The sequence below is a fragment of the Mus caroli genome, unplaced genomic scaffold (genome assembly GCF_978045245.1).
Source record: "Mus caroli unplaced genomic scaffold, Mus_caroli_1 scaffold_11, whole genome shotgun sequence".
NCBI classification, from domain to species: Eukaryota; Metazoa; Chordata; class Mammalia; order Rodentia; family Muridae; genus Mus; species Mus caroli.
Genome location: NW_028227266.1, coordinates 95,770,409 through 95,796,050, shown reverse-complemented (window position 1 = coordinate 95,796,050; position 25,642 = coordinate 95,770,409). Strand labels below are relative to the sequence as shown.

Below are 25,642 nucleotides of genomic sequence, written 5' to 3'. Positions count from 1 at the left end.
TACCTAGCTGTCACCTGAGGAAGTCATTTTAACTCTGAGCTCAATTTGTTCATCTGAGAAAGAGAAATTTATTTTGCCGTGAGGTGTTGGAGCCATCAGTGATGTATCAAAAGTGACCCATCTATTTCCGGGCACACAGTAGGGACTCATAAAGTAGTAAACCCAAAACTACTAATTTGGCCTTTTAGTGTTCCATGGCTTGAAGGATCACTGTGGACAATTGCTGTTAGTAAAGTTTGGCCCACACTGAAATCAGAGGGATTTCACACTAGGGACTATACTGGCGTTTGGAGGTTTTGGGATATATGGTGGAAACTGCACCAGCAGTTCAGAGGCGCCATTGTGTGCGATTTCATCCCAGATGAGTTGGACGTGTTCGACCTTCTCCAGGGAGGTCTCCCTCTGAGTGTCTTGCTCGAGTGTTTCTCTGTCAGGTTATAGCTCCTAGTGGTGACTTGCCTGGTGAACATGTACCAAGGACACGCAGACAAATGGCATCACCACTCCTGCTGTGGCCCATGTGTGTACCTATTGGGAGGAGGTGTTAGGTGGACTGCCCAGCTACTGTTGGACATTGGTAGGGGAAAAGGGAGGAGGCATAGTGTGTCCAAGCAGTAGGATGCGAAGACGTGGGATCCTGTAGCCAATCGGTAGCCACATTGGACAGGCGGTTATGGAATGATCCAGGGACTAGGAGGACTTGTCAAGGTCGCTTACCACTGAGCAGCAGAACCACAGTCAAAGCCCAGGCTCCAAAGCCTTTCAAGATGTTCCTGGCAAGAAATGAGAGAGAGAGAGAGAGAGACAGAGAGAGACAGAGACAGAGACAGAGACAGAGACAGAGAAAGACAGACAGACTCACCATTGTGGTTCATGGCTCTGTAGTGGAAAGCTGGTGTACCCTGCTGGGTATGGATATGGGAGGTTGGATTGCTAAGGTCAGCAAGGACTAGAAGGACCAGGAAGGCTTTTGGGGGAAGGCCTTTAGCATAGGGATTCGACCCGCATCTCTCCTTTCATGCTCTTCTGACCACGAATACACACAGGGAGAGATCCAAGCTGGATTCCCGGTGACCCTTCCAGTCAGAGACACTGCCCAGAGCCTCTGTAGACGCTGGAACCAGATACTTGGACACTGGAACCAATGTCTAAGCAGTAGTGGAAAGAACCCTACTGTGTCTTGTGTGGGCCACATGGGTATAGCTTTTCTGATTGATGTGTTTCTCAGAATCCTCACCAGGGTGTGACCGTAGGGTGTGACGTAGGATGGCATTTGTCCTGGGGATCATTCCATGGTGCAGATTATGTGTGACCCCATAGGTCTGTGGAAGCCCAAGATTCTGTATTTCTAACAAACTCTGGACTGATGCCAATGGTTGAAGGTGTGGAAAAGAAAGAGCAGGGGTCCTCACCATCACATCGTGGCCTGGAAACCCTCACCTCCCATCTGCCCCTTCCCTCCCAGGTGACCCTGCAGCTAGGCTGGTCTACAGAAATGGCATGCTTGCCCATGACAGCAAAGCCTGTTGCTGCCTAGTCTGCTTCTACCCACTGTCTCACCTGCCAGCTGACACCAGGGCAGGTCCTTGACCTTGCACCTTGTCCCTGGAGGCCCTTGGCATCTCCTCCTCTCTGATCCAGCTCACTACCATCTTGTGTTCCCTTCCCCATCCACCACATGGAAAAATCCACGTGATCGTGGCAGAGTTTTACTGTTAGATGACTGGGAAAGGGTTACAAATGAAGCTGCTCTACTCCCCGACACATCCATGGCTGCTCAAGGCCTTCTGCCAGGAAGGAATGTATTTTGCGCATGGGATGTTGGGGACTTAGGAGGATGAAAAGCCAGCTCATGGCGGCTGTCTAGTATTTACCTGGTAATTCACAAACTAGATCACTGAGGGTCACGTCCAGTTTTGTGTGGCGACAGCAAGCCCGTTGCTATACTATACTTTAGGATGCTGCTGAAGTTGGCATTAGTAACCTGCACTGCTACCACTCCTGTGTACTCTCCATCCCAGGCCAGCCCGCTGCACCCATTCTTACCCCACGCCCCTGGTGACCAATCTGAGTAGGAGGTGCCCAGAAAGCAATGAATGAGCATGCTTACAGGAGCTGTTTCAGTAAGTGGGGAGAGCTGTAGCCTGCAAGGCTGGCTGGCGGCAGCATTTATCTGCCTTCCATCAAGGAGCCAGCTGATTCGTCCTGTCTTGTCCTTTGGTTAAGGCAAGGGGGTGGTTAGCGTGAGTTACAGTCTGGCCCAGACACTAATAAGGCTGCTGTCTGAGGCCTTCCATAATTCAAGGGAAGGCTGTGCCGTGTAATGGCCTTCTTCGTCAGATCTTCCGGGACTCGGGGCCTCCTTAATGATTTATTTGCCTAGGATGAAATTAAGCCGAGGTAGTGTGAGCTTGGAAAATACTGCCTCTCTGGCTTTCCCAGTCCATCCTGTTCAGAGAGGCCATCTTCTATAAATAGAACTGTGAGACCTGCTTCATGACCTGCCTGCCAGGAGCCCTGATAGGCAAGGGCTGCCCTACCATGGGCCCCTGAGACCACACCTGGCCAGCACGTGGTCCCTGTCTTCCACTAACCCAGCCTAGAACTCCACTGGGTTACAGTGGGGGACAGAGGTACTAGCAAAGACTTAGCTCTGTCCCAATTTCAAAGTCCTTTTAGGACATGCTTTAAAAAAAAAAAAGATTATTTGTATGTGCGTGTGTTGCCTGCACATATGCGTATGCATCATTTGAGTGTCTACTGCCTACAGCGTTCAGAAGAGTGCATCTGACCCCCTGGAACTGGAGTTAAAGAGGGTTGTAAGCTGCCACGGGGTGCTGGGACCTCTGCAAAAGTAACAAATGCCCCTAACCTCCGAGTCATCTTTCCAGCACCCAGCGCGTGCTTTTGAGTATCTTCATGTGGACCCAGACTGAGTTTCAGTGCTTGCCCTCTGTTTGATGTCCCACCCTCATTATTTCAGTGGGGTGCCCCAGGGCAGAAACACATTTGTCTATGGTGTTTAGTGAGGTAGATAGCAGTCCTCTGCCTGAGGCTGGGGCCTTGCTAGCAGTGCTGTGTGGGTGGCTGTCTCAAGAAGTGAAAGGCTAGAATTGAAACTTAGGCCATTGGCTACGAAAGAGATGGGATGTTTATGTTAAGGCTTCTTTGGAAATCTAGAACCCAGAAGAGCTCGGATACCTTAGGAGGGATATGAGCATAAGATCACATTAGAATTGCAGGTGGTGGTGGTGGGCACAGGATCAGAAGGGGCTCTGACATCCTATCTGTGCCTTGGCTATACACTGGCCCCAGACTATCCCCCCAAACCCCTGCCCAGCTTGCCAGTCTCTTTTCTTATCATTTTTGGCGCTACATGGCTGCTCTTTGCCCTGCCCCTTCCTTTGTGTACTGAATGTGTCCTAAGTGACATTCTGTTTCTCAGGTCTTGATCTTAAGTTCTTGGTCCTGGCTCTGTAGCCCTCTGATCGTCTCCCTCTGGGAGGGTCTCTTGGCTGGCCTGTTACCTGTGGAAGTATGTGGACATCCTCAGTTTGCTCTCTTGGTACCCACCTCTCTTGGGGCATCTGAAATTCTGTACCACGTATCACCTGCTAAATGGAGAATCCCCAGTGGTGACCCTGAAACATGTGTTTCAAGCTTTCCAGTTTGGGTCAGGAACCCGGCACTGACTTGAAGCATGCCATCTGGGATGCCCTGCTGGGGAGAGTGTGGACAGAGCAGAGCCAGGAGTGGTATCCTGAGTTTCTAGAAACTGGTTGGGGAACACTGTCCAAGGCGAAGGTGAAGATCGAGCTTCCAAAGCTTTCTCCTTGTCTCTGAGGCCAACGATGCTTAGCAGAAATTCAACTGCTTTCCTTTCTACAGGGAGAACATGTCTATAGTGCCTAGGTGATGGGTACCACTGTTTGGAAAGGTGTCCATACTCTATGAATATCTCCTCAGGATAGCCTCAAGGCCTCTAGGTTGATGGGCAGTGTGTGGACGCCCTGCCCAAAGCCAGGTCCCCAGAGCCAGTCCCAGTCTTGTGTGTCCTTCTGTACCCTCTAGGTCAGTGGGGGATATTCTCAGGCTCTCAGGTCTCTGCATCTCCTTGCCATCCATTGCCCTGTGTCCCAGCTTCTGGGCCTTGGTGGGGTCTTAGTTAGTGTTAATTGCATGAATGGCTACCCAACTGAGAGTTAGGACAGTGGTGTGAATAGCAACCATGACCACGTGGTCGTGGGAAACTGCTTCCTTTCTCCAGCACCTGCGGGAAGCAGGAAGCAGGAGCGCACACACTCCTCACTGATGCTTCTGGGGAGGAAGCTGGAGAGGTTGCCAGTTAATGAAGAATTCTAAATGTACAGTAATTGTGCCCCTTGCCCCCTGGCTGCTTACTTGCTGTGTGTGCAAAGACATGATCTGGGCAGTCATTGCGACCCAGTAGTCAGTGCCGGTGTTTGTCCTGACACAAGCCAGAGCCAGGCTGCTGTAGTGAGCTCTGGAGACCTGGTTTCCACTGCTGTCCAGCCTGCCCTCGAGATTAGGACGGGTTTCGTTCCTGTTATTTTTATCAGCGGACTACTCCATAACTCTCTTCTCCACTATCTGTTGTATGTTCGTCATCGGGACCACTCGATGACAGTTTGAGCAAGAAACGGAACAGCGCTTAAATAAATGCCTGTTTATGATCAATGTGGATATTGATATGTGTGATTAAGAGAATAGATCGAGAAGGGGCGACTGGCAACCGTTCTCTGGGAACTCCTTTGGGAGAGGGACCCAGAGGAACCTAGACGATGACACCCGTGGGCCAATGAAGGTTGTAGGGAGAGTAGCTTGGTAGGGATGAGCCTCTTGCCAACAGCATTGGACACACTGGGAAGAGGGCACCATGAGACTCAGAGTCAGCATTGCCTGTCTGGCTCCTACCAGTCCACTGTTGGAAGAAAAGGTATTCCAAACCTTATTTGAAAGCAGGGCCACCCTTCTCTCTTCCGCCAGCACTTGCCTCCTGATTCTACAGAATGGCTTGTGGTAAAGCTGTTGAAGAGGCACCTTGGTTAAAGTCCTTATTATTTTCTCTTCTACCCACAGTTGGATAAGAAATCAGTGGCTGAGAGACCTGTCAGGGTTATAGTGAGCCGCAGAGTGGAGCTGAAACCCTGCTGATTGGTCTCTCATCTTGCTTCTGCTCCGAGCCAGATTCAGGGTTCGCTTTGGTCTGAACAGAGTTCATTAGGTTTGCTCGGAACCATCTAGGAGGTCCGGCCCATGGATGCCATTGTGCAATGAGGATGCCCAGGATGAGCCTTGGCCAGCTGATCCCTGGCTAGGTGTTTGCATTTCAGTTCCTCCTGTCTGGAGCAGCCGGCAGGTGATGCAGGGCATATGCCAACTAGGTCTACAGTGCTTCTAATCCTTTCTATCCTTGAAGAGTTCCGGGGGAGGCGGTGCCAGTTCAAGGCTCCATCAGGTATGTTCTATCCATACTTGTGTGTCTCCCAAGATGAAAGAGCCCCACGGACAGTCTGAGTCTCTTTCACCTCAGACTACCCAGAGTGATATGGTGGATTGAGAGCCTCTATTTCCTGTTTGGCTGACACAGGCAACCCTCCTTGACTGCTGAATACTGAGCCAAGATGGATTGTTCAGATGTGTGAAAGGAAGTTAAAATGCACTCTTGAGTTGAAGTAACTTGACATCCCCGAGTCTGTGCTAGATGTGAAGAGGAGAAGTGAGAGAGGCCCTGGGGAACCATCCAGGATTTGGATCCAGGAGACTGGACAGCTGGTTTCAGATAGGGCAAATGGTCTCTGTGTGTGCATTGGTTTCCCCATCACGGGAAAGAAGTTTGGACAAGAAAATCTCAAGGGTCTCTACCATTCTGTTATCTCTGCTGTTGATTGTCTGCACCATCTGACTTGCTTAATAAGTAGTTTTCACGCCCATGCTGTGACAAGGTGGCTACAGGTGCCTTCTACAGTGAAATAAAGCAGGTCTTCCATTCCTGGCCCGTCCTGCCCACATTCAGATGCCCTCTAGCATGCATAGATAGTAGCTACCATATTAGAGAGTGGAGAACAGGGCTATTCCCACCACCCAGGAATTGAGACTTTCAAGACTCTGGGGACAACTATGGGGGCTCATGGACAGAGCAAGGATATGGTTTTCCTTGGGACTGCTAGGCACAGTGTGGACTTCAGGTGTACTCGTGAGTTCTTTCAGGCCCTGGGAGCCAGTCAGGGAGGGTGGGAGTAAGAAGCTTGTTCAGTCAGGACAGGAAACCTTAGAGAGCATACTACATGGGGAGGAGGAATGCCAGGAATTCCAAGGCGGCCCCAGGCAGTGAGGCCCCAGCTGTAATGTCTGCCACTACCCAGAAGCCAGGCCTTTTGTCAGCACCTCACTCTGTAATTTCCTCAAATCCATAAGCCCACTGAGCCTCTTGGTAGGTGAGATGTGGAGAGGAGGCACGATGGGTGCTGCAGATAAAGTAAAATAAGACCCAAGAGTCCTTCGTACATGGGTAGGCCACCCACACAGCATCATACTTCATTCTGTGATCATACATTCATGCGTATGAGTGCGCACACACGTGCACATGCAGATTCACACTCCTCTGTGACTTTAGGGTGTCTATCCTGACTTCTCAATAGGGCCAAAGAGTATTTGGAGAAGGAGACAGTACATTCCTCCTTTGTCCCCCACAGCCCTGAACACCCAGCAGCCTCTCACAGTCCATGCAGTCCCTCTATGACAGATGGCACTGCTGGCTGCCACTCAGGGAGGTGAATATCGCCTTTCTTCTTTCCCTCTGACCCTGTGGCCTTTCAGCCTCGGATTCATGCTTGAGACTTGCTGAACACTTGCCTTGTCTGCAACACATCTGAGCATCTGGTTGGGTCTGGATGTCATTCTCTGAACCCCTGGCTCACCTCAGCTCTGATCCCCCACCAACCCTTCCATGTATAAACAAATCCAGGTCAGAGGGCAGAGGCCAGAGCTGGGCCTTGACAGCGTTTCCCCCTGGGATGTCTTGGTGAAAAGCAGTCTGGAGTCAGGTTTCACTGTTGCCCTCCCAAGGCTGAGACAGGCCTTGCTGAAGGCAGCCTTTCTTCTTGATTTGTTGAAGTGCTGGGCTACATCTCAACCCTGGTCTGAGTTTATTGCTCAGGTCTAAAGCTGGTTTTCTTGAAGTCCCTGCCATAGACAGGCAAAACAGAGAGAGTTTAACTCTTGCCAGGGAAACTTACGGTATAGGTAAATTGGAGTCACCAGTCAGTCACACAGGCTGTGAGATGCTAGTTCGTATTTGATCAGAACTGACATTTGGGTTCTGGCCTATCTGACCCTACCTTTGGGACATGAGTCTTCCTCACCCAGTGTCTTCCACAGTATCCGTCCCTGCTTTGGCCTCAGAACAGTAGTTGGGGCTTTTCCAGATTTGGCTTTTAAGCTGGGTTTAGCAACCTGTGTGTACAGAGCTGGGCTTGGGACTCTGAACCTTTCTGGACAATGAATTGTTTGGATTATTTTGCATCTCCAGAGTGCTTGAAAGGCACATGACCTCCCGAGGCTGGCTTAGAGGTCCATGAAGACCTCTGCTATTTCCATGCTTCCTACTCTACCATCCCAGAAGCCTAGGGACAGTCCTCATGGTTCCTGGACATGTCCAGCAGGGTACATGCTAAAGGCTAGAGCCTTTAGCTCCTCTTGCCCAGAGAAGGCTGTAGCTAGGGGCCGAGGCCATTGCTTAACCTCTGCCTCTTCCTCCAAGAAGACCTGGGAGATGGGTGCGCTGAGTGGTCTGCCTCACCAGAACAACTTCGCTAGCTCTTTCTTCCATCATGAGAGCTTGACCTCCCAGACCTGACCTCCCCACGCTTGCTGTTTCTCTACTCCCTGCCTGGATGTCACCCCTTTTCTCCATCTGTTCAAAACCATCCTCCCTCAAGGCTCTGAGATGATACCGTAATGTTTAAAATTCCCTTTCAGGACCCAATCCATACTGTCTGGCTGCTGGAACACATTTGCAGTTGACAGAAGGGGGCTGACAGTCTCCTTGTGGGACTAGGCTGTAGCCTGTGTCCCTTTCTGACGAGTGCCAGGGCTTAGGGAAGGTCTACAGCTGGCTAGGAAGTCTGGGCCAGGCATACAGCTCTGCTAGCGTAAGCTGTAGAACTCAGCCACAGGATATCATCTGTCAAGTATAATAATCATGGCGGAGAAGCTGAGCCATTCTGAGGCAAAGACCAAGTGTCACCACCTAGAAACCCACATAGCTTGCTTCTCTCCCGTGGGAACACCAGTACCCACCCAGGTAGACAGCAGATACATAGTCAAGGCCTCTCTGCATTTTCAATCCCACGCTTTCTTTTACAGCGTTCTGTATTGGGAACATCTAAAAGCTGGGCTCAGATGCAGGTGGTTGCTCAGCCCCAAGCTTATGCCTCCCACCCTACCCCCTCAGTCCCTTCTCTCCCCCTCCCCTTTACAGGCTCTCTCCACATGCCCCTCATGCCGCCTAGGTGGCTGCCCCAGCCTATAAATCAAAACAGTCCCTGGAGACCTTTGACCTAACCCAGATGGCAATCCTTTAAGCTGTGTTCAGCAGCCCCCCAGTGCTCGCCATCATCCCTGCCCCCTCCTTGCCCTGGGCTTGGGGCTTTTGCAGGCAGCTGCCCTGTCAATCACTGATTGTAGCTGGGGGCTGTGACCACTCTTAGGTTCTCCAAGGCATTGTGGCTATGCTTCATTAAGTCACACAAAGATCTCCTGAGGGTCTGCAATGTGTGCTTTCGAGGCCATAGTTAGCAGCCTGGCTCATTGCCCAAATGGGCATGGTCCATGTTCAGGCCACCCTCCTCTTTCTGGAAGCCCTCCTTGGCCACACACTCTCCTGGTCCCTTTGTGTGTCTTCATTTATGCTTCATTCTTTCTATAAACATTTACTTTCTACTTTCTGCCAGGGTTCAGGAGAGGGCAGGGCAGTGTGCTTGTTACTAGGACTCCCATAGAAAGCTCCACATTGGATAACCACAGGAACAGGGCTGGGGTACCTGAAGACCCAGAGCATATGGGAACTCTGAAGATGTACCATAGCTTTTATCTCCAGGGCAGCTTTCCCCAGACTGGCTGGATCTTATTTTATTTTGTGACAGGATCGAAACCTATATCCCAGGCTGTCCAGGCGACTGTAGAACTCTGAGCAGTCCTCTTACCTCATCCCCCCCCTAGTGTGGGCATAACAGGGCTGACCACGTAACTGCAGGAGCTGGCCTGGGTGGACAAGCTGGCATTTGCTAAGGAGATGCGGCATTCTGACAGTGGGAACAGCTCAGGGGGTGAGGGTAGGGGTGGCGTAGGCACAGGGGAGGCAGCTTGGTGGGGGTTTAGGATCAGCTAGTCAGGAAACACGTCCTACAGTGGGAGTTTTGAAGGGTGCCGGTGGGTATTGAGTCTGGTTGCTGGTGATCCAAACCACTAATACATAGGTTTAAACAAAAACAGGATGTCTGCATTTCTTTCATGTAAGAGAAGTCTGGAGGTAAGGCAGTCTCTAGCACCTGCTTAGACTGACTGGGGCGATGGTTCTGGCCGTGTCGGTGGCTGGCGTGGGACAGGACACTTTTGTACTTACAACCCTGAATGATGGGTTTTTCTTTAGAAGCAAAAGTTTGCTTCTGCCCAGTGAGCAGGAAAATGGAAGTGACCCCAGAGCTGAGATTTAAAGCTGTGCTGTCTGCTGACAAAGAGCCAGAGCCATAGCAGAGGGTGGGGCGGGGTGCTGAATCTGCTTTCTGCTGTGCGGCGGGAGTGGCCAGTGGTGCCCCACCTCGCAGGCCCTCTGGACCCAGAACCCTCCCCGAGGCCTCTCTTGGAAATGGATGAAGGTCAGCGGGGCTTTCACACTGATATGACCTGTTATTAGCACTGGCTTCCAAGAAAGCTGTCACCCGGTCATTAGGGGACACAAAAGAGCCCAGAGTGACAGGCACCACAAAAGCATACATCATGGAAAATCCTGCCCACCGGTGCTGCACCCCCAGATTGATGAATCCGTACATTTGCAGACCACACCAGGCTCTGGGTGTTCTGTGTTCCTTCCCAGGCCGACAAGCTCATGACAGAATTTAATTTATAACATAGTCACCATAAGAAATTAGCAACACAACAGACCCAGGTGTGGCGGTCCACACCTGTTAATTCCAACACTTGGGAGATTACCACAAAGTTCCAGTCTGGCTTGGGCTATAGTTAAGTCTAAAGATGACAAGAACAATGAGATGTCAACCAAGATGAGTGGTGACGTAGAGAGGCTCCATAGTAAATGTTGAAAATGTCTCTGAGTTTGTGAGAGTGTATGAACGGCTTACTGCTGGGATTTTCCATGGAATATTTTCACCCAAAGAGGACAGGGCACTGAAGAAGCCGAAACCCTGAGTAAGGGGGTCTGTCTGACTTCAACCAGTTTAGCCAAGGTTGTCTCTGGCAGCAAGAAGAAAGTTGACTTTTCCTGCTTTTCCCTGCCTTTACTTTGTGTGTGTGTGTGTGTGTGTGTGTGTGTGTGTGTGTGTGTGTACACATGCACATGTTTACATACATATGGAAGCTGAATAACCGACCATCTTCCCAGGCCCTCTTAATGCTTTCCGAATCCATGCGTACAAAGGAATATAAAGACAAGAAGTCTAATGCCCCCAGCGTTTTCTGTGTGCCCTCACCCCTGTGGCCGCAGCCTGCTGTGCCCTCCTTCTTCAGACAGTGCCTAGCCAACAAGATGACGCCGAGATTTATAGAAGTTAACACACTGTGCTCCCCCAACCCAGGACACAAGGGACCTTGTACGGCAGCTCTGAGAGGCATTCTATATCAGGGCTCAAAGGGCCTCTAAGGGAGGGCCATTGTGGGCTGCTCTCTTGCTTGCCTGCCTACCTTCCTGATCTCCCCAACCCAGTTTTATTTCCAAAGGTTCTCTCCCAAAGCTACTTTTTCCTAGATCGTCGTTGATGTAATCCAAGCTAAGACTGGCCTCCTGGAGCAGTTTCCCATGGAGCTGCACAGAGGCAGTCCCCATACACATGCTTGGTATTCAGGGCACATATAGTGCTGGACTCCCCCATAGACAGCTTGCTTCCCTGGTGACTGAATGAGACTCTGTAGGAGGAGTTTGGGAGGCTGGTGCCCAGGCCTTTCTGACAGCCTCAGCTTCCCACACCATGGTTGAGACTCGTCCAGCTAGATGGTGACCCTCAAGGGGGGGAAATCTGAGGAATCCTTGACCCTTCTGACAGGTCAGTATCTGACCCCAGCATTGATCAAGTTTCCCCCACCTTTATGAAGAAGAACAGAGTGCACCACCCCCAACCCCCAGACCTGGTCCAACCCACATACCCAGCAAAACAGTCCAGAGGGATCCCAGGTGTCACTGACCTTAGAAACGGGAAGAGGCCTGGGTGGGCAGAGGTGGTGATGCTGTCCATCCTGCCAAGTGGGGCAGAGTCGGGAGGAGCCTGGGCTGGCAGGAGGATGAGGCTGCCCCAGAAATCAGAGTCTAGGGTGGGGCGTGAGTGAGTCTGAACAGGTCTTGAGGCTCCTTTGCCTGGACCACAGCCATATCACCTTCCCTTTCGCAATGCTAGGGATGGAGGGATTGATGGAACTCACATGCTAGCCAGGCAATCTGCCAGTGGCCCAGGCCATGACCTTCCCAACACCCTGGCCCTATAGTAAAGATTCATAGTCAGTGGATATCTTGGCTGCAGGCTGATGGCTGCCAGTAGCCTCAGGGTCAGCCGCCCAATGAGGGATGGATGCGTTTGGACCAAGCATTCCCTTATTTTCAGGGGAATTTGTCAAAAGCTTGTTATCTTTGAAAAACCAATTTTCAGGGATTTCACGGGAATCAGTCCAAAATCTGTGGGTGTTGACAGCTCTGCTGTTAATCAGCTCTGTGACCTTGGGAGAGTCCCTTCAAGGCCTGTGGCGGGATCACTCTTCTCGCTTCTTACAAAGCCACAGGCTGGTCAGAGCATGCGCCCTGCCTGTGGGGGTGAGTGATACTGGCCACTGGACCTGTCCCTCTGCCAAGTGCTTCTAATTGAAGAAGCTGAGCAGGAATTCCCATCTTACCTCACTGCCCTGCCTCTCACAGGTGAGTGTGTGTGTATGTGTGTGTGTGTGTGTGTGTGTGTGTGTATGTGTATGTGTGTGTCTTCCCAAATTAACCCCTCCCCAGCTCTCTCCACCATCTAGTTCCTGTGTGGTTGGGTTTTTCCTGTTTTTGTTTTTTTAATTTTACAAACTTTCTTATGTATTGAAAAAAATTGCAAATAAAACCATGTATCAAAACAATTCACTTCATATCCCTTTTCACACTGGTTTTCAGTGCCTGCCCTCAGTCTTTGCTCATCCTTTACAGGTAGCCTTTATTGTTCTCTTTACACACGTGCTGTGCTCAAGTCTCTAGAGGCAATGTTGGCTACATCCCCTTAATGAGGGAGAACACGAGGGCTTTTTTCTTTCTGAGATTGTGTGACCTCTCTCAATACTATACATTAAGAAGCCTGTCAGTGTTTCTGAAACTTCTGCAATTTTGTTATTTATTTATTTATTTATTTTAGCCCTAACTAGTATTCCACTTACATATGGGCTAAATTTTCATTAGTCACCCATCTATTGGTGGACAACTAAGTGGATCAGTTCTTTGCTTTAGTAAATAAAGCAGCAATAAGCGTGGGAGGCAAATAGCTCCGTGGTAGCTATAGTGTTCTTGGGGTAGATGCCCAGGAGTCAAATAGCTGGGACATATCGTAATTCTATTTTGATTTTTTTAATCTCCAAACTGATTTCCACAGTGGTTATATTAATTTTTAATCCCCACTAACAGTGGACCCCTTTCTCTCCACATCCTCTCCAACATTTATTGTCAGCTTTGTTGATGAAAGCCATCTGACTGAAGCATCTCCACCATTTAGTTTTAATTGGTGTGTCCCTGATGGCTAGGGATATTGAGTACTTGTAAAAGCAGTTATTGGCCATTTGTGTTTCTTTGTTTTGGAAAACTGTCTGTTTACTTCATTTGCCCATTTGTTGATTGGCAGTTTTATTTCTTTGCTGTTTAATGTCTGAGTTCTTTGTAAATTCTGGATATTTACCCCTTGTCTGATGTGTCGCTGATGGAGATTTTCTCCCGTCCTGTGAGCTACCTGAATGCTGAGCATTTCCTTTGCTTTGCAGAAACATTTTATCTTTGAGTGCTCCATCTGTTGATTGTTCGGGGCTAGTCGCCGGACTGCTGGTGTTCTTGCCTACCCCAGTATCTTGGGAGGGTACCCCCTATGTTTTCTATGTTTCTGTATTTACAGTTTCAAATTAAAGTCTTTTCCATTTTGAATGGACATTTGCACCAGGTGAAAGATATAGATCTAATGTCATTCTTCTGCAGGTAGAAATGCCATTGGCCAGCAGCATTCTTTTTGTTGTTGTTGTTGTTGTTTTTCATTTCTGGGTCCTGTAGTGTGTCCCATTGGTCTGCTTGTCTGCCAGTACCAGGGTGCCTTTATCACTATAGCTCTGAAATGTAATTTGATGTTGGGCCTTGTAATACCTACAGCAGGGTTCTTACTCCTTAGGACTGTTCTGGCTACCCCTGGTCTCTTGTGGTTCCATGTGAATTCATGTGAATGTTGAATGCAACATTGCAATTTTGATAGGTATCGCCATTAACTCTGTAAATTAAGACAGAATTAATGCCTGCTTGTTCTGCAGCTATTTTCTGGGTACTTTCTGTATAGGACGGGCACTGTGGATGTGGACCAGCTGGGACAAACAAACCAGCCACAGCTTCCTGCCCTGGGGAAGCTTCTGTGTCCGTGGTAGAGATGGGCAGTCGGTGTAAATACACAGCAAAACTTCAGCTAATGATAATCATTCTAGACAAAAGGTCAGAGAACGGAGTATAGGGGCTGCTGGAACTGACGGTGTAAGTAAATAGTTACAGACAGCCTCATTGAGAAGGTAACATTGAGCAAAGAACCCAAGTCGAAGAGAGGAAACGAGTCATATGGTTCTCTCAGAAAAAGGCTGTCATGGCATAAGAACCTGGAGGAGATGAGGTATGGGGCCAGAGAAGAGACAGGAAGGTCAAGTGTAGTGTCCGTGAGTGGGACTCGAGGTCTCCACAAACTCTAGGGATAAGAAATGACATAATAAGCTTTCAGTTTCCAGGGGTAGAGGGCAGGAAATCACTTTAACACTCTTAGATGGTGCTGGGATCATTGTAGAAGCAGGGAGGCCAGCTCAGAGGCTACACTCATACAGTGAGAATCATGGCGGCTAGTCAAGAGACCCAGGGAAACGGCCAGATGTGGATGCTGGATTTGATATGAAACTGGGAGAAGAATCAAGGCTGACCACAAGACCTTGTATCCAAGCAACCCACACGATGGAGTTGCATTGGAGGACTGCAGGTGGGGGTGGCTGTCAGAGCTGGGCATCCACACAAGAGGGTCAGGCCATCAGGCATCCCAAACGAAGCTGTGTAGGTAGAGAGTCAGTGTAAGATGCTTCATAGCTCTGCTGAAAGTCCTAGGTAGGAGTGAAGCTGCTATAATGCTTAAAACCCAAGCCTCGGTTTCTCCTTCTGCAAAACAGGGTCAGGCCCCAGCACCACCCCTCAGTGTCACTGTAGCCATGTGCAATTGTACACGTGCACTTGTTGCCAATTAGGAGAGGAATAATCATCTCAAAAGCACAATGCTGCCTCCTTTGAGTTCTCCATCTTTGAGATCCACTTGCCACACTGGACTTGCCACACAGGTAACCATCGAAACTGCTGGAGCAATAGGACTTAAAGGTCTCCCACATCAAATCAGTGAGAAGCTTAGGATCAAAGACAGAGGGAGGTGCTGAGTGTCCACTCCGTAATAGTATCAGCAAGCACTTCTATTTCTCTGGTCCCTGCACTACCTGTTAACACTGACCAGTGACTTCATTAAAGAATAACAAGTGCCACTTAGCAGCAAAAAAGGTGGATTTAAGCTTTGCTTACAGTTATGCCCAACAGCAACACTGTAGGTGGCACAGGAGCCGGGGTCATTCTCTGTGGCTGAGGGACCCAGTCTGAGACTCATGGAGAAGGTGACAGTGCAACGTTTGTAGCTTCTGCATCACTTTCCTCTTCCAACGCAGACCTGCAGACTGCTCCACCCACATGGCTACTCAGTCCATGGAGAGCCAAACATTAAGGACCATGACTCCGGAATTCTTGAGGGAGCCAGAACCAGCAGGATGGGGTTAGGTGAAGCCTGGGATTGCAGGAAGCCGGAACATTAGTTTTGAACTAGATGGAGTTGTGTTCAAACCTAAGTGTCCCTTCTCACCAGGTCAGAGACCCAGTACAAGTTATTATATCCCTATGCACTTTGACATCCTCTATGCATGTGCCAGGGTGACACTGGGTTCTTTTGCACAGCTTGAGACCTGGAAAGTGACAGAACCTGATAAATAGTGGCTATCACCAGTGCCATCAGTATTAACATCATTAGGGTGGGGAAGAGATTCTTCCAGGGAAAAATCAGTCTGAGTTCTGTCGTCTTTTCCTCCACTCACCTGCCTGTTATTCTCTACCAGCGACAGGTGACCTGTCCAGAAGGACTGATCAGAACATGCTATGTGGAAACCTTCACTAGTGACAGAGCCAGTGTCTCCTCAGACCTGACTGTAGCTTTACAAGAAGAGGCGCAAACCAGAAGCCAGGATGCCCTTGTCAATTGACACAGAGTATATACCCATTTCCCCTGCCACCCAGAGCCCAAGCCATGCCTTGCTGAACTTGGGCCAAATGATTGTCTCCTGACAGCTCCTCTTTCTGATCACGGCCCTGTTCTGTACCTTGGTTTCTTCTCTAGGCAGTAGAGATGAGCAGGACTCTACTCTGGGATGTCAGTAAAAGATACAGGCAGAACTTAGCAGGCAGTTGAAAGTGACCCGTGTCATCCTGGCTTAACCAGGTCTTGGCTGGAAGCTGGATGTGTTCTCTGTACTTCATGGTAACGTCTGCCACAGTCTCACCATCTGGGAGCAGTTGGCATGGTCACCCTTGGAGGCTGGCACCGCCAGTGTCCTCTTCCTCCTTGCCTGCCATGGGCCACTGCTATTCTGTTACTCCCGTGCATTGACGGTGATTCTTGCTAAGCTGCCTCTGTGAGCTCCAGCACTAGGTAAGCAGAGTGAGCATGTGGGAAGCTGGGAATGAATACATCGTTGACGGTGAACTTGGCTGTGTCGGTCTCTGTGCAGGCTCCCACAATCTCCTTGAGAGAGCCATCCCCATTCAGAGGGCAGCTGGTGAGTGGAAGGCTGCTGGAAGACAATCCTTGAGAGGGCCTTGATGAGGGCAGGTTTTAGCTTGTGCTTGCTTCAAGGCCTTTTTGATTTTTAATTACCCTCAAAGGGCTATAAGGAAAGGCTTTTAGTAGCAACCATTTGATTGTATTCCAGGAGGAAGCTAGTTACCTGCCAAGCTGGGATACAGGCTAGTTGAGGCCCTTTTATCCTTGGGGCCCCTGATGCTGACTTGGCTGTCCCCTTCTTGGCCAGTGGCCAGACTCTAGACTCCAGTGGCCATACTTCTCAGACTAGGGTTGTCCAGGTTTTCCCCTATCCCTGAGAGCAGCCCTTGTTCACTGTCATGACTAAACACCCCCCAGCTCCTATTCTCCCGGGCATTACCCTAAGTTGTTTCTAGCCCAGACCTTGTACTCTTTGCATGAGCTAGCCTGAGAGTGCCACTGCCTGGGCTTGTCTGTCTTTCTGCCTTCATACGAAGCACTGTTGTCCTATAGGAAATATGGGGCTTTTGAAGGGTCTCGCCTTGGCCTGGGAAGACAAGGAAGTGTTTAGTCACAGGGAAGGGATGATATGGAGTCCAGGCCTGGCCAGCTAGGATGGGATTCTATCCCCTGGTAGGTTGAACTCTACATGGTTTCTATTTGATTTTGCAGCAGGGAAAGAGGTTAAAGTTAAGATGGAGGACAGGGTGTGGAATTAGGCAGGTTGGGCCAGGGCCAGGGCCAGGGCCAGGGCCGAGGTGCAAGACAGTGGAGTGAGGCCTGTTGAAGGATGAAGCAGAGACCCTCCCAGGGCCACTGCACGGCACATGCCTGACACTAGTCACGAGGATGCCATCAGACCTGCACTGCACCCTGGGAGGGAATCTTCACACTGGCATGTTCAGGAAGGGATTTCCGGGCTGCTCTGAGGGGAAAATGTGAGGCTCTAAGCGCCTCTGCAGCTGTGTCCTCTGTATTGTTTGGACCCCTGCCTGGAGTGCCATGGCTACGGTGAATACAAACGCATAAAGTCTGAGCCTGGCGGGAGCTCCAGTGAACTCACACAGGCCTGCCTGCCCACCTGCTCCCTGCCCCTCTCCCCCCCAGCTCCACTAGAGTGTGCACCATCAACCCCTGTGTTGCTCCCGTGTCTGATGGCTCTGTTGCCAGTTGGAACAGACCCTGGGCGGGTAGGCTGCTTGTTGATGGTTGTTAACTAGTGCCAGGGGGGCTTCCCCTAGTTGCCTGAGAGCATCTAGGACCTGGAATGCAAAGCTCTCTAGGAGGTCCAAGGAGCATGGAGGCTAGACAGTCCTAAGGGCAGAGAGCCACTCTTCTACCCCGAGAAAGGGACCAGGATGTGGCCCTAGTGTAAATCTGGGGTCTACTTGGTTGGAAGCCAGGAGACTGCTCCAACCTGCTCTCAGAGTCAAGGCCTGGAAATCCCTAATAGATTGTATCCAGGGTCAGTTCAGAGACCACTGGGGTTCTGACTCTCTGTTCCTGTGTTCTCTGTCTATTCTAGCTTGCACTGAATTCATATGTGGACGCCCTAATATCCAGTATGTCAAAAAGTGACCTTACTTAAAAATGAAGTCATTGTAGTTATATGGTGAGTTAAGATGAGGTCACTTGGGTGGGCCTTAATCTCTCTGACTGATGTCATTAGGAGATGGGGAGACTTGGACAAATATGTAGACTACATGTGATCATGAAGGTGGAGGCCAGAGACCGACACTTCGTCACATGTCACACATTTGGGGACAGCATCGTAAGTGTGTTACAATATATAAATCTAGCCACAGTGGGTGTGAGCTCAGTGGATCCAGTCATGTGGAGTTGTGCGGAAGTGCTCAACAGATAATTCCATTAAATGTATATTTATTTTAACTTTGCAACTTTCTATCTTTGGACCCACCAGTTCTCCCCAGGTTTCACTGTGTTTTAAGGTCCTGGGAAAGCGACACTTAGGGCTTGTGTCTACATGGACTGGCTTGTAGCTAAGGTGGGCAGCACTTTCCCCTGACTCCTGGTCAGCTGAATGTACCCCACTGATCTTTCTGTGACTACTTCTCCCATGCTTACTTAGCCTTTTGTGGTCTGTAAGTGGCTTCCCAATTTGTCACCCTGAAATACCATTTCTCTTTGTTCCCGCCTCCCTTGATGTCTGTGGTAGTGACAGGAGCCAGGCTACCTGCAGGGCTCGTTCTATGCGAGCTCTCAGCTCCTGTGTGAGCCACTGTCTTTTTGTTCTTACAGAGGCCATCACTGCAGTCAGCCTTGGCCTCTGTTGACCCGGGACCTGTCATTCGAGGGTTTCCGTTCTCACAGTTGTTCTAGTCTTTAACAAGCCTGGGGTAGAAGGAACTGAACTGTAGACTAGACTAGACTCCCACCAATGGCCTGAAATCTCAGGAAGGATGTGTATGGAGATGATGTTTCTCACCAAAGGCTCTGGTTCTCTTCTGACTTTGGGCATAGAAAACAGTTTGACTTCCTCCTGTTACATGAGGGACAGTGGATTCTGCTGTTTGTCCATAGGAGACAGATTGACCTCCCCATGACACAGGACAGGATCTGCAGGTTCCCTGCACCTGAGAGGAAGAACCAGACAAGCAGGCGGCACATGACTAGTACCATAGAACAGGTCAGTAAGCTTCTAACCATGTAGCAAAATGATCATCTTCCGTAGAGAGAATATCTTGTGTATTGTATGGATGCATCACCTGTCAATCAAAAAGCCTATGGCCCATGCTGGCAGGAAATGGAAGATGGGACATCCAAGAGGTGAAAGAATTCTGGGATAGAGCCAGGCACAGGAAGATCCGCCCAGAAGATGTAAGGAGACAAGACAGATGTATGGTACTTGAGCACAGGTAGCCAGCCAAGTGGCAAAATGGGTTATCTTAAGTTATGATCTAGTCAGAGAAGACCCTAGCTATGTGGCCAAGGTGTTCTGAGTCTGAGTCTCACTTCTGAGAGCACGGGGGTGGGAGGGAGAACCAGGCCCCTGACTTCTACAATGTTCAATGAGAAAACAAAAACAAAAACAACCCATGGTACCTAAGTGTTTAATGCAAAATTCAAGAAATATATTATTCATAAGCTTTAAATTGCATGCCATTCTGAGTAGCATGATGAAATCTCTCACAGTCCACTCTAGCCTACCCAGGACCCGAGGTAGCCCCTTGTCTGGTATCTCTATGCTATGTACCTCCCTGCCTGCTAGTCTCTCAGGAACTGTCAAATCATGGGATCAGCTCTTAGGTACCTACCCTAGTGCCTGTTCAAGGAATGCTCACTTTCCAGAAGAGTGGCTTCAAAGTGGCGGGAAAATGATGCTAGCAATCTGGACTTCCTACAGAGAATGTGTTAAGTCGTTCTTTTGAGCAAACAGGCTCAACTTACTAAGGGAAGGAAAACAAAGGATGCAGTGAGATTGCTAAGGGGTATGAATGACTCTGTAGGATTGTGAAAGAGAAGAAAGCAGTTGCTGTGAGCCTGGCTGTTCCACCTCAGACCCCAAAAGTTAGAACCACAGTGTCTGGGACAGTTGAGGTGGAAAAGGTATTGAATCACTGGGTTCTGTGATAGCTGATCTCAATTACCAGCTCAACAAGATTTAGAATCACCTAGGAACAAAACGTTGGTCTGGTCTAGAGCAAGATTGTTCCCAGAGAGGTTCATCTGAGGAAGAGATATGGGTCACATCATCCCATGGGCTGGGATCCTGTACTGAATGAAAAGGTTTAAAAAGCAAATGGAACATTCCCCTCTCTGTGTCTTTCTCTCTCTCTGTGTGTCTCTGTCTCTCTCTTTCCGTCTCTCCCTCCTGTCTCCTTTCGCCCCTACTTCTTCCTTTGTCTCTATGACTACAAACACAACGTGACCAACTGCCTCTCACCACAACCAGAGCCCCACCATGCTGGACTGCAAGACAGAAACAAACCTTTTTTCCTCGACAGAAACAAGAAAAGTGACTAATATGGTTTCTGTCCTACTGTGGCTTCAGGCATGCACTGGGGTTCTCAGTGTTCACACTGATGCTAACAGTGACTGTCGGCAAATGTTCACTCCTGAGCACGTCACATACATGACCCTTATGAAATCGTCATAATACATAAAACAAAAACAGACGCAGGGCAGGTACCAGAGATGTCAGGTCATGGGAGCTGGCCTCAGGTCCATCCTTCCTCCTTAGACTATTTTCTTACCAGCCGCCTTAGTTACTATTGCTAGGAAGAGTCACTGTGACCAAGGCAATGTCTAAAAAGATGCATTTAACCGGAGACTTGCTTATAGTTTCAGAGGGCTCATCTCTGATCATTGTGGCAGGAAGCATGACAGCTGGCAGGCATGGCACTGGGGAGGTAGCTGAGAGCTTATATCTCATTCATAAACAGCAGACTGGGTCTGGACTGGGCTTTTGAAACCTCAGGCCCCACCCACAATGACACACCTCCTCTAACAAGGCTGACATCCTAAGTCTTCCTGAACAGTCTGCCAACTGGGAACCAAACATTCAAATATATGAGCCCATGGGGGCCATTTTCATGCCAACTACCACATCAGCCAATAGATATTTACTAATTTGTGTTGAAAGGCCAAGTTCCATTGGTGGGTCTGTCCAGTCCTGTCCCGAGCTCGGTACTAAATGGCTTTAATGACTATAATGCCATGATTATATGTGTCAAGAGCCGGCAGGGCCACACCCACCTCATTTCTCAGAGCATTGTTTTCCGTTCCTTCTTTTGTGTTTACTTTTCCAGATAAATTTTAATCAGTTATGGTTAAGGTCTCCAAAAGTCCTGTTGGTATTCTGAGCTCACACTGTGTTTAGACATTATCCTTGGGTGGGGTGGAGGGGGGTAGTTGACGTATCCCGTCATTGAACATGCCCATCCAAACATAAAACACACCACCTCTTTCAAGCTCTCAGTTTTGGCCTTCAGTGTGTTTACATTGTTACTCTTATGAGTCTTGGTCAATTCTTGTCCTTATAATAAATAGTCTTCTTATAGTCAGTTCGTGTCCTGCTTATCCTAGGTGGTTCATCTTTGTGTTTTGATTGAGAAGAGATTCCTACTTTCTGTTATACTTCCTAAACTGTTGTTTATATCGGAAGGAAGCAGATCCTACCAGTCAGTAATGAACTGCCTCTCTGAGTTCTCATTCCCTTAGTTAAGCTCTCTTGGCGTTCTCTAGGGTGGTCCAGGCATACTGTTGTATCGCCTATAGATAATGGCAGTTTGTCTCCCTCCTCTTACCTAACTGCTTGGATACCAGAACCAGATAATGGTAGTGTTTGTAGACATCATATTGGGTTTTGATGACTAACTAATAGGTCACTATTTGGTTGTACTGTAACTTCAGTGTCCTGTACTTTGTACACTGAGGTCATTGCTGACTTGCCTTTTTAGAAATAACATTGCACAGAGTGCTTTTCTTGCACTCGTTCCAACCACTGAATTCATGTCTGCATGGTAAGTTCCCTAGAAGTAAAAGATACTAAGCCAAATACAGTGAACTGTCTTGAGATCGTCAGTACTGAATGCTACCTGATATTCCAGAAAAGATGTTTCTGTCCTCTAAAGTATGCACTTCCGAACATCTGATGGAAGTTCATCTCCTGCAGAGTCTCAGGACTGGGGACCATTTCCTTAGAGGAGAATTTACAACCCATGAAGTCCACTCACTTGTATTGTTGGAACAGGGTTTTATCGGGAACTTAGATTTAGCAAAGAACAAGACTTGGCATCAGAGCCGGCTCAAGCTAGCTGCCTGATTTCACCTGAGCTGAGGTCTAAAACACATTGTCCTAGTCAGCCTTCTTCCAAGAGTCTCCTTCTGTCAGGGACAGGTGTGAGCTACAGGTGATCAGACATGTACCCAGCATTGTCTTAGATAGTCCAGGCTCAAGAAGCTACCATCTGTGGCAGCAGCTATGCTGACCACATGCAGTGGCTCCTGTGGCCACCTCTGAGCTGTCTGTAGTCATATCTCCCTCTTTCCTTCGTGATTTGCCAGGACGTACCTATCTCATGAACCTAGCCCATGCTTCCTGGATGACTTCTCCCTCATAACCCTCATCAGCTCTTGCTTCACATAGGCAGAGGGGCTGTGAACTGAAGTCCTTCAAGACCTTACTCAGATTGTAGTTGTAGTGAATCAAGATGAGATCACTTGGGAGGCTTTTAATTTCTGTGACTGGTATTCTCAGGAGACAGGGAAATGCACATGGGCAATCATAGGAATATGAAGGCATAGGCCAGAGGCCAGCAGGTTGCATACACCAGCCACACTAAACATATACAATTGGTGAGCCGCTGGAAGCTAGGGACTAGGCATAGCAGAGTCTCCCTCACAGCTTCAGAAGATGGTGACCCTGGCCATGCCTTGACTTTAACCTTTGGGCCTCCAGAGCTGTGACAACACATCTCCATTGTTTAATGTTTCTGTGCACCGAACTGTGACATTCTTTTGACACCATCAGGAAACCAGCCCATGGGGTTTATGTGTAACCTCTCTAAGCAAAGGGGTCAGGTGAATGAGCGAGATGGCCGGAGTAGTAGGTGAGACTCGGGGTGGGGTGGAGATGAAAAGGGAAGGGAGTCTGTGGACTGAGTCCCTCAAGTTCTGGGGCCTGGTAGCCCTGGGTGTGGCTAGTGCCTAGGAGATGAGGGGAAAGAACCCTGGGCACTCATGGCACTTGGAGAGCAACCACATAGCGGCCTGCTACTGAATACATGGTGTAAACCCAACAGAGAGCCCCAATGAAGTGGTCAGGACCCCACAAAGGAGCTGCTGCTCTGCTAAGCTAAACAAGGAGTAGAGAGTACCTTCCTCTAAGGCCTGTAGCTATAATGGCTTGCTGTAAGTCAAGGGCACTGACTCAGAGAAACACTACCCGGAAGTATATGAAAGGGCATTGAAACCCAATAGGCCAGACCTTGGGAGATGGCTACATCCCCTACTGGCTGTTCTATAATTTCCAGAGCCAAGCAACCCAAGGGATCATCCTTCCTTGGTTCTTCTCAGCATTCTAGACCCTTAGTCTGGGGAGATTGGGGAAAATTTTAACCAAAAATAATCCAAGGAACTTGTCCTCCTAAAACATGTGCACTTTTAGATTTGGGGATACCAGCCTGACCTCATTCATTCTGTAGCTGTGACAAAGGCTTGAGAGTCCAACTGTCTATCTGGGCCACGTTAATTCTGGAACCCCAGACAAATTTCTCAGCCATCCCAGACCCCTGTCTCAGTTCTAAAGTGGAAATAACAACCCACACTTACTATAGTTATCTGAGGTGCAAATAGCATAACAGGTATAGGACTGCCAGCACAGGGCTATCAACCTCAGGAGGTGATCCCTGCTAAGGACTCTTGGAGAAACTCACTTGCTATTTCTCCTAAGTGATGGACACATCAGCTCTTCCTACCATATGAATATTCCTTACCTTTCTAAAAAAGCTAGACAGCTAGCCTCTTGCTAAACACACACAAACTATGTCAATAGTGCATTGTGGGCCTTAAATCAGTCCTCATGGCCCTCCACTATTCATTCCCACTACCTGCTGTGGCTCACTGGAGACACTTCAGGGTCTCCCTCATGCTTAGAAGGATGCTTGCCAATTCACCCCTGAGCCCTGGGATCCATGGATAATCCTCCAGACATGTCAGCCAGGCAGCGGAGCGCCTGGGGCTCTCGTGTGGCTTATCTGGCATTCCAGCTCCTCCTCCTCCCACGTGACTCATTCATTCCTCATCAAACAGCAAGCGGTGGGCAAGGAATGTATAATAGTTTGAATGAGATGTCTTCGCCCACCCCCCCCCCACACACACACACACCAAGTCTCAGGCATTTGAATACTTGGTCTTCAGTTAGTGGCTATGTTTGGGAAGGCTTAGGAGGCATGGCCTTGTTGGAGGAAGTATGCCACTGGAGGTAGGCTTTGCCCAGTGTTTCTGCTTCCTGCTTGCAGTTCAAGCTGTGAGCTCTGGTGGTTAAGGGCACTGGCTGCTCTTCCAGAGGTCCTGATCCAATTCCTAGCACCCACATGGTGGCTCATGACCACCTATCTATAAAGAGATCTGATGCCCTCTTTTGGCATGCCGGTACATATGCAGCAGAGCTCTCATATACATTAAATAAATTAAATTTTTAAAAAATTTGTGAGCTCTAAGCTTACTGTTCTAATTGCCATTGCTTCCTGCCATGCTTTTCCACCATGATGGTGATGGGCTCCTGTCCTATCCCTCAAGGACTGTAAGCCCCAAATAAACCCTCCCTTCCTTAAGTTGCCTTGGTCATGGTGTTTTATCACAGAAATAGGAAAGTGGCTAATGCAAAAGGTATGTCTGGGTAGAAAGACCAAGGGATCAGGGTTCAGGCAGGACTTGAGAACAGGTAGCAGGTTGGAGTGGCCCAGACAAGGGAAAGGCACAGTCAGTCACTGCCTGCCAAAGTGCACTTCACTGAGTGTATGCTTCATGCTGGCACCTGTGATGATGCACGGGACAGAGAGAGGGGATGCCAGCCAAGGAAGACATCTAGCAGGGAGGACAAATAGCCCAAGCAATTGCAGAAAATATCATGTAGTTACTTCTATGGTGATAGCCTATAGGAGAAATCGTGGTCCAGAAGAAGAGTATAGCAGGAGCCTGGTCTGTCCTGGGGATCATGGAAGGCTAACAGAGGGAGATACAGAGGCAGATTTACCTAGTAAGAGTCTGTTAAATGGGAGGGGGAGAGACAAATTATTCACATTAGAAACATGAGCTTGGGCAAAGGCCCTGCGGTAAGATTACAGGGCTGAGGGGGTAGCGGTGGGTGGCATGCAGGGAGAATGGTGGGAAGCAAGGCCGTGGAGACAAGCATTGCTCCCCGAATGCCAACGCCAGCGGACAAGAAGTAAAGCCTTCAACTTGGAAGAGTTTTCAATGAGGATACTCTAGGGGAAGAGTGGGATTGTATTCATCATTACTGCCCAGGACCAGGCACGGCACCTCCGAATGCCTTGCAGTCAGAATGGCTGCCCAAGGACAGCGCCACCAAGGAGAGTTTAGATAGTCACAGCTCATCCTTGTCCCTGCTGGCTGGACTCCAGGGTTCCCCTAATCCTCCTACCCAAAGCCCCTGTATCCTATCAGTCTGTGCTCAATGCTAGCTCCTCAACTGTAACTGTGACATGGAAGGAGGATTCCATCTCAGCCTATATCAGATGTGGTCATGTACAAAACAAAACAAAACAAAACAAAACAAAACAAAACAAAACAAAACACCAAGACAGAAATATCCCCAA

General features: G+C 49.1%; 1 protein-coding gene across 1 annotated transcript in view; it reads left to right on the top strand.

The window, feature by feature from the left end:
* The window catches only part of Spsb4 (splA/ryanodine receptor domain and SOCS box containing 4), a 75,707-nt gene that overhangs the window by 29,647 nt on the left and 20,418 nt on the right, over positions 1-25,642 (top strand). The window lies entirely within an intron of this gene.